Source organism: Drosophila tropicalis, unplaced genomic scaffold (genome assembly GCF_018151085.1).
Source record: "Drosophila tropicalis isolate 14030-0801.00 unplaced genomic scaffold, ASM1815108v1 contig_593, whole genome shotgun sequence".
NCBI classification, from domain to species: Eukaryota; Metazoa; Arthropoda; class Insecta; order Diptera; family Drosophilidae; genus Drosophila; species Drosophila tropicalis.
In genome coordinates, this window is record NW_027173070.1 from 13326480 (window position 1) to 13340746 (window position 14267).

General features: G+C 35.2%; 1 protein-coding gene across 2 annotated transcripts in view; it reads left to right on the forward strand.

Annotated features, from left to right (window-relative positions):
• Positions 1 to 3203: 3203 nt before the first annotated feature.
• LOC137578037 (myosin-J heavy chain) overlaps positions 3204 to 14267 on the forward strand; it is a 42023-nt gene continuing 30959 nt past the window's right edge. For both annotated transcript variants that reach the window (XM_068291680.1, XM_068291681.1), the window contains exon 1: positions 3204 to 3706. The gene's annotated coding sequence lies outside the window, so the exon portion shown is untranslated. The remainder of the gene's footprint in view (positions 3707 to 14267) is intronic.

The window sequence follows — 14267 nt, forward strand, 5'->3', positions numbered from 1 at the left end:
AAATGAAGCGCTGTTGTGGAAACTTTTAGTAATGGGTACTTGTAAATTCGTTTTCTCTTCTATAAAACTTTAGCAGCATAAATTGTATGGTTCAAACAAGAGCATTTCTCACATAACTTGTATATTTTCCATTGTGTCTGGGCCACACACAAACAAAGGAAATCAGCAAACGCAACGTCTGGTCTGGGTTTTTCGGGTTCGCTAAACTTTCAACAAACAAACAAAGGCATCCTTTCACTGCAACTGTTTATCGTGTTAGTCTTAACTTAATGTCTATGTCTATATCCATGTCCATGTCCTGCGCTCATGCTACCTTCCTAGCTACCACCTTCATCTCATTTCGCTTCGTTTCTTCACAATGTCATTGCTCATGTCTATTCAAAAATTCCATTTTAAGTTCTCAAGTCCAAGTGGTTCCTCTCCTTGTTTTTTATTTTTTTTTTTGATTCTTCTATCTCACTCATTTAACAGCTCACTTGGGTACCATCATTCACTCAAGTCGGGTAGAGTTTAGGCTCTGGAGATATGCAGAAGAATGAAGATGGAAGCAAATTTGTGTTTCATCTTAGTTACAAAAGTAAATTAAATAAAATCCTATTAAACGGTCTATTTGCCCTCGGTGTGTGACCGAGCAGTTCATTTGCCTCAAATCTAATTATGTTGAGAAGATGAGACTGAGACCAAGCGACAATCTTTCGAGTTTTCTGTGTGCGTGCAGGTGCATTTTGTCACATTTTCCTGGGACTGGGTGTCATTCGATGTGGAAAGAAATCTAAAGAAAATCCGCTTAATAAAGAACTTTTACTCTAGACACGGAAATAGTTGAAACGTTTATATTTTAACACATTTGCTGATCAAAAGAAAATGCATAAGGCCCTTTGATTTTCTTCTTTTTTTTTTTGGAAAGAGCTAGCAAAGACTTCCGCGTGGTCTAGTTGTAAGAAGAAGAAGGAGTTGGAGATGGCAGTTTTGGGGAGAAGGGGAAGCAAAACAAACATGTTAGAGAAAATGGTGGGGGAAGAGAAAATGAAATTTCGACAATTTGGCAAATGTTAACTTTGCTAATTTGCATAAACCGCAACAACCACTGGGGCTAAAAAAGTTAAACAAAAATTGTGGCATGAGAAACAGACGATGCAACTTTACAGGAGGGAGGACTAGGACATATAGCCCGCATAGCGTATATCCTTTACACTCTGCCAAGTCACTTTCACTCGCCTCTAGCCTGAACGGACCTCCGCTGTGGTGGGTAATCCCCAACAAACGACGCCAGACACGTGCGCCACGTAGCAATTTGTGTGCGACTGAGTGAGAGCGATGTTTGGGGATCCAGACGGAGGACGAGACCAGGCCAGACCAGACCAGACCAGACCAGACCAACCAACCCGACCCACAAATTCTAATGCACTGTTTGGCCACTCCCTCGCTTCCGTCTTTCTTTATTTCAGTTCGTTCGTTTTACAGTATTTCTCTTTTTTTTTTTTGTGTGTGTTGGTGAGGCGGAAGTCTATGCGATAATGATGGATTGTTTACAACAATGCAAAAGGTCCTGCTGTAAGCTAGAGAGCTTCATTGTCCACCCTCCGCCCACTCCCTGGCTTTAGCGTTTTTCGGGCGCAACGCTTCCTTTTTTTTCCTCTATTTGACTGTGTGCACTTGAGCGTGGCGCCATTGTGAATTTTTGAATAAGTTTTTGGCTAAATGATTTTGATTATATATAGAAAATTAATGAATACTCTGTTGCAATAGACATTTGAGCGACTCTTCTACTGCCAACTCCAGCGCCTTAACCATCAACAACAACAACAACAACAACAACAACGGCAGCGCAAACACAAACACGACAAACAGCAGAAAGCCGGCTATAACAACAACAACAAACTTTTCATTCAGAAAAACAGCTGACTTGCAGTAAGTTTGCTTGGAGTATAAGAGTAGGCTAACGAGGGGTTGTTAATAAATAGCTCGGAATGGCAAAGTTTAATCTATTAGTGTTTGAAGAGTAATTTATTAAGTTTACTTGACAACATACAGTTAAATTATAGCAATTTATAAGATTGCAATCAAAACGGACAAGTGGCATTTGGTAATTTTACCATTCAAGAGGCAAAGTGTCTCTTTAAGGCTTATCTAATCTAATTGTTATCTAACTACTTTTGTTCTTTAGTTCCCAAAGTATCGTAGAAGTCTAAAATATCAATGAAAATTATTCAACAATTAATTAGTTGATTTGATTCTTATTCTTAATAATATTAATAAAACTTTACCCTTTGTGCAGATATAAAAATCAAAATATAGCAAAAGCATCTTAATCAAACCGGTTTTCGTTTTCGATTAGGAATATCTCTGTTATTATTTCCGTTCTTTAATAACATTGGTCACAGGAACCTACTCAAACTAAAATACTGATTTTGATTTCGTTTTTACCTCCGATGAAGCAAATAATACTGTGGAAGTTAGTTCCATCGTGTATATTGGAAAAGTATTGTAGTGGCTAACAAATAACAGTAATTGAAACCTAGAATAACAATATAGAACAAACAAGGCTTATATATTTTTTGAGTAAGACGTTTGTAATATGTTCGTAACAGCTAACAATCTGAAATACGTTCATATATACAAATTATGTACCTGATACATTATACGTATAGCTATAGATACATATGTAATTGATATATACATATATCATATACATATACATGTATGTATTTCTATCCGATTACTGTATCTGATAAATTAATATCATTTATATTGATTTTACTAGGATCGAATTTAATCATTGTCCAAGTCTGGGCAGGTTATAAAGTCAGCAACGAAAGGAGATATTTTGTTTAATTTGAAGTTTTTTTTTAACTTATTCGTTGACTATTTCAAGAATATTGCTAAAGCTTAGGGGAAAACTCCCCATTTTACTTCAATAATTTAATGTTATTAATTTGTATTAAAATTTTCTAGAGGTATTCTAAACAAGTGAACCTTATCGACATTTTGAATAATTTGACATGGGGAAATATTTTTAATTATTTCTCTATAATGTAAATCATATTATTCTAAACAAAACTAAACATCTACAAAGCTATTTCTTAAATTACACTCCTTTCTAGTTTTTGAAATTTCATTGGCAACCCTCGTATAAGAGTTGCTCATTGAATATGCTTGAGTAGTCGTAGCCATAGCCAACGGCTGTTTGAGTTTAGTTTCTATTCAGAGTTCGCCGCATGCGGTTCGACGGATTTCCCTTAGCTCGTCTATCGCCTGTAAAAACGCGTTGCGCGTTGTGTATCTGTATCTCGGCGACTGTGCCAGTGTGTGTTATGTGAGTGTGAATGTGTGTGCAAATGCAGTTGCAGTTGCAGTTGCTGCTATAATTTAGCTGCCGCTTGTATCTTTGTGTGTCTCTGTTTCTCTCGCTCTTTCAATGGCTGTCGTCTCCGTTGATGGCAGCTGTAAAGTGCAGTGGCAAAAAAAATAGCAAAAAAATAAAAAGAAGCAACAGCATAAAAGTAAAGGAAATAAATAAACAAAGAAAACATCTACAAGATAGCTGACAACAACAAAAAAAAAAAAAAAAAAGCCGAGGAAAACAAGCCAAACACACCTGCTGCCTGTCCGTCTTGTGGCAGTTGCAAATTAGAATCTCTTTCAACCCAAACTAACTAAAAACACACACAAAAACTAGAGGAGCAGAGCAGTAGGAGTACACAATGTAAGTTCCTCTTTAAGGTTCTTAACCAAGTTCAATGACTGAGGCCACCAGACTTAATGAGGCTTAACCTATTGACTGTCTATCTTCCTCTCTATCTCTCTCTGCTCATTGGTGACTCTGATAAGCGACAACAGGAACCCATTTACATATAATTATCTTTGGATGCCTCGACTAATATGTTAATTTTGTCACAAAAACGACACAATCAACAACAAAAAGAGCCGTAGACAATATAATAATAATAATAATAATCTAAAACAGAATATTATCTGTGAGCAGCTGGACGAAAAGTGAAGAGTTGATTGTTGCATATATACATATGTCCCCCGTCCATTCAATCCATCCAATCCATTTGTCACCCCTCAAAAAACCAAAATGAACTTGTCAAAAAAATTGAAATTGTCGCATGCCAGGGACGGATTTATAAAAAGGGAGAAAATAACTTAACAAATTTGAAATTAATTGAGAAATTGAAATTGCTTTTACTCCTAAATATATTTTACATTAAAAATTTGAATTTTTTGGCTTTACTTTTGTGAATATCAAAGGAATTTAAACTCTAGAACAATATTTAATCATCTCCAACAATATTTACCATCCATTTTTTCCTATTCTGACCATTGTTACCTTTAAAATTCTAAGAAGTGAATTATGCTATTAATTATTATTAACTAGTAAAGGATTATAATTACTTAAGAAAAGTGCCTTTAGTGTAATCAGATAGATAGGCTATTTATATGCCAGTCCTTGTTCCTAGTCATTTGATTGTAATAGTTTATTTAAATCAAAGAAGTGAATGTATTTTGTTGCATATTAATAAAGAGTTTTCTCCACATAAACTTTGATGATATTGGTCTCAAAGCATTTCTTTACTTCTTGTGTGCCAGTCTAACTTGAACATTTTTATAACCTGCCCTGTTTCTATCAATGATTATTGTCAATTGTCAGTTGACTGATAAGAGGTGACGACAGAGAGCCCTACGTAGTTTGTCTGCTGTCGTTTTGATGTGTGTGTGAAATTCACATTTGTTTATTGTATGAACCTTGCCTTCAATTTTCTCTTTCTTTTAATACTTGCACAATATTTCAATTTCAAGATTTGCCTTCTGCCTATGTATACGTAAAAGCCATATTACGCATACGCCACATATGGCGCCTGGCCTGATAAGTCGATTTATTGTTGTTTATTTTCCGTTTGTCATTGATTCAATTAATAACAAAATGCATTTGTTAAAAGCGAAATAGTGAGAGGGGGGACAAAGAGCAGCTAGCTACCATTTCGCCATCATCTAATGGCTAATGGCCATGAGTAACAAGGCATTTCTGATAAGATTAAGTGCCATTTCAAGTTTCGTTTTCCCAAATTATTAATGAATGTGTGCTTGTAAGAGAGAAAGAGAGAGGGAGATGGAGAGAGAATAGAAATGGAAATTGTATTACGATTATTTGACTTTTTTTCTAGATGACTAAACAATTACACAAAGAATTGTTTATGCAACTTCTATCTTTGGCCAAATGGTCATAACGACAACAACAACATAAAAAGGAAATCAAACAAAAGGTCTGAAATAACTACAACTAAACATTTGGCATTTTAATTATACATATATATTTTATATGGCTAGATGTTGAAACTCTTGTAAATATAATAATTTGTTCATGTGCACACGTGCAGGACCGGAAGAAAGGTGCGCCAGAAACATTGCTACATGTGTATTTGATTTGCATAATGAATAAAGACATTAAAGACTCTCTTTAATCAAGGGGTCGCAAAATGCGGTGAAATTTAAAGAGAGCCGCACACAATAACAAAATTTCGTGTTGCCAACAAATAAATAAAACAGTCAGAAAAAGTCGGCAGCCAAATGCTTTATGATGATGATTCCACTGCTCCAAAAAGAACACTAACATTTGCATACTTATGTATATCACATACGGAATATAAACAATATACGTACACATTCTACATGCATATATATAGAGCAAAAGGCGCCTAGTTATCCTACTCGTCCATCTCTCTGTAACTAACTGCGTGGGTGATTGTGAGGGTAAAGGGAGCTCTCGCTTTGTCTGTTTTGGCTTGACAAACATAAACAGAGAACTATACACACATACACACATTCATCCAGGGGCCTATAACCATATCTCATAGGCGGCAACTGTCGTAAATTCCATGCCTCTAAACACCCTACAAAGGTACATCAAAAAGTCACATATATGCAAGTTGACCCATTTTGCCACACATGTGAAATGTATACGAATGTGACCTGATAGAGTGCGTATCTTAAAATGCCTAGAGGTGAAACCACTTAACGCGGCAATGAGGGCAAAGTTAGTCTAGATAAAAGCTTTCGCAAACTTATTAGGCATATTAATTATACCCAACGAATCACTCGATTGTTCGCTTTATTTACCTTTGTATTGGCATGGTTTCAACATTTCCAACTACAATCAATTTACCTTATCAAGATTGTAATGTACTTACTTAGATTTCGTGATAATCGAACAAATGTAATACAGTACAGGCATCTGATACTGATTATCACGTTAGATGGAATAAGAAAATCTGGTCTGTAGACTAGAAAGAGAGAAAACATAAAAAATTAATATGAAATCTTTTTTAACTGGAAAAAAAACCATATGAAATAAAAATTCTTTATTAAAGTCCAATCCGCAAAGTGTTTCAAAGGAATTAGATGAATGTTTTTATAGAAAGACCAATGAAATCAATATCAGAAATATTATTTTAATAACTTCTGTACTAGGTTTTCTTTTTAAACAAACATTAGACTTTCTCTCATTATTTCCAAAGATTTTCTGCTGGCTCTAGGTAATTCTTAAAGTCGTAGTATTTCTTACAAATGAAGAACTTATTTAATGTTGGCTTCCTATGTAGTTTCTACTAGACATACAGTGTTGTTTTTTTTTTTTTTCTTTCTTTTATTATACCCTTGCAGAGGGTATTATAAAATTGGTCAGATGTTTGTAACGCACAGAAGGAGACGTTTCCGACCCCATAAAGTATATATATTCTTGATCAGCATGAGAAGCTAAGTCGATATAGCCATGTCCGTCTGTCCGTCTGTCCGTCTGTCCGTCGGTGCGTACGCGTTTTACTCAGCCATCTTAAGAGCTATCGGGATGAAATTTTTTTTGGGAGCTTTTTTTTACCCGGGTGAGATAAAGTATGAAAATCTTTGGGATCGGACTACTATATCATATAGCTCTGGAACAAAAATTTTTGCAAAAATTGGAGTATCCCCATGAAATTTACCAATATAATAGAATTTGATATAAAATCTCAGATCCCAAAATTTGACCCTGATCGGATAAATAGAACACAAGTTACAGTCTATATAAATCGGTTCAATCGCTGCCGGCAGCTCTGCTTGCTGCCTACTACGTCACCATCTGTTAACAGAGCACATGCATACACACACAGACGCAACGCTACATAAACTGTATGTGTATGCGTGCGTTGCTTTGCTTAGGGAATGAGGGAAGAAGAAGAACAAATTGTACATAGTATGAAGAGTAAAATTGTTTTGTTTGTATATTAATGAATTGAGTTGCAGAAAAGAAATTTTGAACATGTGAAATTATTATTGTCAAGGACTGCAAGGGTATATAAACTTCGGCATAGCCGAATTTAACTTCTTTGATATTTTTTGTTTATTTTTAGTTGACTAAAAAACAACACAAAGAAACACACACACACAGAGAGAAAGAAAAGCAACTCATTTTGGAGACACGCACTAATTTTTTGTTGGCCAAGTTAAGCTTGGTTTGGTTTGGTTTGTTGGCACGTTTCGCATTTTATGGTAATTTAGTTTTTCCATTCCATTTAAATGTAGATAAATTTCAACAAGGTTAAAATTTACTTTGACACCTTTTTTCCCCCACTCTCATTGCGTTTTGAAGTCGTTGAATTTGAAGTAATTTGCCGCCTATTGAAATCAACACTTCTTTTGTTTGTCTTGGCGTTTTTATCTACAACTTGACGAACTGGTTTTCCATATAGACCAAAATAGACCAAATGACAGGCAGACAGACATAGACGACAAACAAATTTAATGCCAAATTTATAATTGTAACTATTATTCAATATTAACCAAGATGTAAGAGTCTTAGGGAGGAGGTTTTTTAAACTTAAATAATTGACTTTATAGAGTGGGTGAGACTTTAATTTCAGGCCGGAAAAAGTCATCAAAACTATCCTAGCGTGGCATTTGGTAATGCTTTTAATAAAGTTTTTAAGTACAAGTGACAAATTCGTAACTGATTATAGTTTATTTTTCAGTTTCAATTAACAGAAACTGAAACTTTGCCAAACTTTAGTTTAGCTTTGTCATTTATTTATGATTCTTAATATTTTCGTGTTTTTTTGTTTTGGCCACAAAAAAGTTGTTCAACTGGTTAGCAGATTTAAGTTGCCATATTTGGTACTTCCTGGCAGCTTCAGATGACGACAGACAGACATCAAATGACTTAATTAAAAGTTTTCTATTATTCGATTATGTGACCAAAAGAAAAATCACATTAAGCTAAGCCGCCTTCTTCTTAAGGCCCCTTAACCACGATGAGGAGTGTATATACTTAGATATACAACATCATTTCATTCAAAAGACTTTGCCTCTCGTCTCTCATCTTTACGCTAATTACTCAAACAAATAAACTTGGCATCTCAGTTTCAGCTTTGGCTTTACGTACATTTTATGACTGGCAAATAAATACTGTGAGATTTCAATGCTAAGCACTTTGTGTCCCCACTCCACCTCTATTCCCCCTGGCCCAGATCTGAGTCTTCTTTTGCTTATCTATGTGGCATAATCTTGTATACAGCTTCTTCATAGGCTTTCGCATAGTTTTTATCGCCCCCAAAAGCAAAAGAAAAAGGCGGAAAAAACGCCATTTGCTTAAAGATAAAACCTCTAGACTGATTTAGGACTTGAAATCGGTAGTCAAATGTTTTGTTTAATGTTTATTTACGACTAGAGTTTTATTTGTTTAACCTGCCATTTTATTTGATATTTTTACCATCATACAGAAAGTTTAAATTGAGCTCACGAAAAGTTGGTTAGTTAAGGGAGTTTTTTTTCCCCCCTGTTCATGCCATTTTATTGGCAGTTATGATTGGGGCGGGCACTTCAAACCTTGGTTGGAAGAAAAGTTTTTCCTGTTATTTTGGTTAGAATGTAAATTTGATTGCTGCTCCCCTATGGCAAACAAAAAAATTTGCTAAAATTTGCATTTAACTACCGTTGAAACATCTATTTTTGTAAACAAAGTAGTAAGAGGTGTGTAGAAGTTTTCTTAAACAGGTTTTCAATTAATGAAACAAGTTTGTTTTCGCTGTTTTTTATAAGAAGATGCTACTTAACAAAGTTCAATAAGTAAGTATTAATAGCTAGAAAGAGACAAACGATTAACGACAAATCAATGTATGATCTAAGCTATTTTATTGTCCATAATTTAAACTGTTTTTAAATGGTTTATAGACGAGTAATATGTTTTTAATCTAATTGACATCAGCATATGGAAATGCAACGCAGGCGTGATCTATCCAGTTATTGTTCTATGATTTTTCTTCCAAGTTTGAATCGAAACGTCTTTATTTACATATTAAGGGGAGAGTGGAGCTACTCGAAACATTTTTTGTAATTGGCATTGGGTAACTTTTGATCATTTACTTTTACAAAACTATGGATAATTTTTTCCATTATGACTGGGAACTTCATCGCGTCTATGGAAGATATAGTATTCTAATCAGTCTGATTCCGTCATTTTACACGCCTTTAACTTTTAGCATTTCAAACTAAAAGTTGTTAAGTTGTGTGTACTAATCGAAGTAAAAGACTCACACACAAAAAGCAAATGCATTTCGAAACCTATATCAGATTTTTGAACAATGTTTTTCAAACATTTTCTTGGAGAGAAAAATGTAATTTTCAAGGTTTGTGATCACTACGAAAGGGAAACGTCAAAGTTTATTATCCAATTAAAGGCTAACAAAACATGATCTTGGGACACTCATCACCTTACAGGTCTTAAGATAGACTCACCTTCCTCTACTTTAGATTTTGAAACCAGAAATAATATTGTGTTCCTAAGTCTAAGTCGATTATCATTCGTATATCTTCCATTTGATTCTAGAAATACTAAGAATATATCTTTTCCTAGTGGTGATCAAATGTGATTATTGTGAAATTATCAAGTTAGATGCATATAAGATCACGTACAACTACTATCTGAAGTGATATAAAAAAAAGAGTTTATTTTCAAATCACTGTTATTTCAATTAACATAGATTTATTTCTCTTAGTGTACATTTGTTTAGGTCAATTACATCAGCAGCAACTGAAGTTGATCATTTTTGATTACTTTGCACTCTCTTGCAACTGATTCTTCAATGCCGCCCACCCAAGCCAACTAAATTGGTAGATTAAATGACAAAAGCGAAAATAACCCGTATGAAGATTAGTCTTTGGAATTCTACTTTTGATTATAATTTCATTTATTTGCTATGAAAATTACAATAAACAAGTGAATTTGGTTACAATTCATTATACTTAGAGAGTGAGAGAGAGAGGAAGACTCAATGAAAGACGAGCAAATGTGCGAAATTTATTTATACCTAAAAACCCAACCAAAAAAAAAAAAAGAAGAGAATTTCATAACGTGAAATTAGCGCACATAACTCGTATGCAAAATGCAATTTAAGACCCCCAAACCGAAGGGGGGAAGAGAACAGAAGAGAACTGCAAGAAGTTGAGTTTCGATGCTCATAAAACTGCAGCAGCTGCCACTTGGAGAAAATGTTTTGAACTCGAAGCCGAGGAAACCAACCAACACCAACAACAACAACGTCGCGACCGCCAGTCTCTGCTGACGTCTTGTTTGTCTGCCTTAAATATAATTAAACATAAATGTGCAAACGCACTCAGTTCCATTTATGAATTTCTTGTTGCCAATAAGCACAAGTTTTCAACTGCCTGGCCCCTGGTTTTTGCCCCTGTCCCTGGCATTTCCTCATCCTTCTTTTAGCACTGCTGACAGCCCCCACTCGTCGTCCGTGGGGCATGTGTCGCCAAGTTTTGCGTTGATCACTGGATGGCGAATATCGAAAGAAAATAAGAACACAAAGATAAACAAATCATAAATCTGGGTCCAACATTCTGACGAGCTAAATCTCAGCTACATGACCACAACGACCACCCAAAAAAGATTCCATCTCTTTTTCTCTCTCTCTTTCTCTCTGGCCTATTGCATCATTATGTGTATTCAAACACTTTTCCTAGACCAACAAAATGTAATATTGCGCATTTTTGTTTAATATTCATTTGCCATCCAATTAGTAGAGTCGGAAAGAGATATGATCATTCAACAGTTCATTTATATAAAATAGCTCATTAGGCAATTTTTAGCAAATTATCAAAATTTATTTGTGCATGAGTTAATGATACTTTCAACTAAAATTTAATGAGGGATCTAAAACTCTATAAATTATTCTTTTTATTTTGGTTTTTTTGTATGTAATTTACATTGGTTTAACTGCAATTTCTGTTTCTTGAATATTTTTTTTACTTTTTTATATTTCTCTCTTTCGAGATACTTCGCGAATGTTTTTTAATCCCCTTTTAAATAAATTAGTCATGATTTACATGGCTCATGTTCTTATCATAAACTCCTTTGACTCCTTTGACGGTGAAAAGGGGTAAACTAGACTCTCCCCTTGACCAGTTGCTTATAACCCAATATATTTATCAGTTTTCACTCCTTTTTGTTTAATGGTGCGTATTTTAATCCAAGATGAAAACAAAACTAGTTTAATGACAAGAGACCTCATAATAGACAAATCAAAGTGATTTTTGCTGAAAAAAATCTTCCGAATCCAAAATCGCCTGTCTAGAAATTGACCACTGACTTCCATGGGAAATTTGTTATGTTATTAAACCTCTTAGGCTTGTTATTTTGTTAGACAATGTTTTTTTTGAACCTTTTGTAATACATGCATCGAGTGATTAGATAACTAAGAACTAAGAAGACCAGATTACAGGGTAAAGGAGGTGTTAATCAGCGCATAGTACCCTAAAAGGTCTTCCAAAGCATTGTTAGAATAACATCGACTTAGAGCTAAGAAATATATAGATCTAGAGGAAATAAATTAACTTCAGCTGTCCATGAATTTATAGATGTTCGAAGAGTAGATTATAGAGTAGTCGAAAGCCACAACAATAAGTGCAACTTTTTTGGTAACTCTATCCTTACCTATTAGCCATCAATGTGTAAGAACGTTTTATCTAAAAAGGATTAAGCTTGAGAAAGAAAGGCCTACAATCGTAGGAAATAATGAAAGACATTGATCAAAGTCACTGTTTTCCACCGATCGTTCCTATGGGAGCTATATGATATAGTCACCCGATCTTTATCAAATTCGGCACAGTCATTAACATATATATTAAATTAAGAAATGTTTAATTTAAAAGCAATCGCGTTAAAAGTAACGAAGTTATTTACAAAAGTCACTGTTTTCGAAGAATCGTTCCTATGGGAGCTATATGATATAGTCACCTGATCTTGATCAAATTTGGCATAGTCGCTTATAGGCGTAGTAAACTCTCTAATATTAAGTTTCACGACAATAGCTCAGAAAATAACGAAGTTATTGAGAAAGTCACTGTTCGTGACTTGGCCGTTTGTATGGGAGCTATATGATATAGTCACCCGATCTTGATCAAATTTGGCATAGTCGCTTATAGGCGTAGTAACCTCTCTAATATTAAGTTTCACGATAATAGCATAGAAAATAACGAAGTTATTGAGAAAGTCACTGTTCGTGACTTGGCCGTTTGTATGGGAGCTATATGATATAGTCACCCGATCTTGATCAAATTTGGCATAGTCGCTTATAGGCGTAGTAACCTCTCTAATATTAAGTTTCACGATAATAGCATAGAAAATAACGAAGTTATTGAGAAAAGTCACTGTTCGTGACTTTGGGGTTTGTATGGGAGCTATATGATATAGTGGTCCGATCCGGCTGAATCCGAGATATACAACGCCTGCAGTATATACAAGCCTACGTGCAAAATTTCAGCTCTGTAGCTCTTACGGTCTAGTAGGAGTTTGCGTTGATCCAGACGGACGGACGGACGGACGGACATGGCTAGTTGAACTCGTCTCGTCGTGCTGATCAAGAATATATATACTTTGTATGGTCGGAGATGCTTCGTTCTATGCGTTGCACACTTCTGACCAAAATTAATATACCCTTTTTGCAAGGGTATAAAAAGCAGATAGATTTTTACTTGTTACTAAAGCAAAAATAGTTTATATTGGTAGTGAATTAGTTAATATAATATTTATTTTGATGGTAATGCATTTTAATATCATTCCAACTTGTTGATTACAAAACATTTATAGAATAAATAAGTCATATATCTCTTCTCTTTACTTCAGTTTATTTAAAAAAATGAATTGAACAAGAAGTTTATTCAAGCAAAAAGATATTTTGGTAAATGATTTACTAGCCGAAATTTAAACTTGTGGTTAAATAAGTTCACACAATGTTATCTAATCTGCATGTGAAATTATAACCAAAAGTTAAGCCCTTTTGACTTCATTTGATAAGTGATTTGCATATCTACTAGATACATATGTATGTATGTATGTATATCTAATAATTGACATGTCAAATGACAAATTGAGAAACTTTTTGGTGTGGAATGCTTTCGATCAGTCTGTCGCTTTTGCTAAGATTTATGGGTTTTAAATTTGATGTTGGCCGGGCCAAAAACGAAAAAACAAAAATTTATCACTTTCAGCTGCTAAACTATGAAATGGAATGGAATGTTTTTGCTTGTTCTCACTCTGAATTTTCCTGTGACTAAGGTGATGAATGGGTGATGGAGGCCTTTCAGAACGGATGCAGATGTAATTATGGTGGTAGTTTTAGTCTTTTTTCGGGTGCGGGGGACGCCCCCTTAATGGCATATTCTGTTACAACTTTTTTTCGGGCCATGCACTTGGCTCACAAAGTCGAACAACGAGAATGGAGAATCGAGACGGGAGAACGGAGAATGCCGCCTGCCAAGCATGACAAAGAACATGTTTTCGTGTGAGAGAGTAAAAACTCACGCACTCTGGCTTCTGTTTCGATTTGTATCTGTATCTGTATATCTGGGAAATTGTACGGGTTTGGTGTTTTGTAGTATCCATTGGAGATTGCAACACGTACCACGTACAATTCTCCCGCCAAAGAGGCAGCCAGTCAGACAGCCAGCCAGCCAGCCAACCAACCAGCTCCAGCTAGCTAGCTAGCCCCTTGTTATGGTTCATGTTCCGCTATTTTAGGTCGTTCCTCTGCGGCTCGTCGAACGGAAACCTGCAACAGCAACAGCAACATACGATATGCTTCAGCGCGCGTGCAATTACCAACGCAAAATGATGGGATGAATAGGTTGGAGAAAAAGCAGGGAACAAGAAAACATCACCATTGGAAAAGGGAAGAAATACGCGACCATGACAAAGGCTTCCCCAAAAATCTATGGCCCAACATATG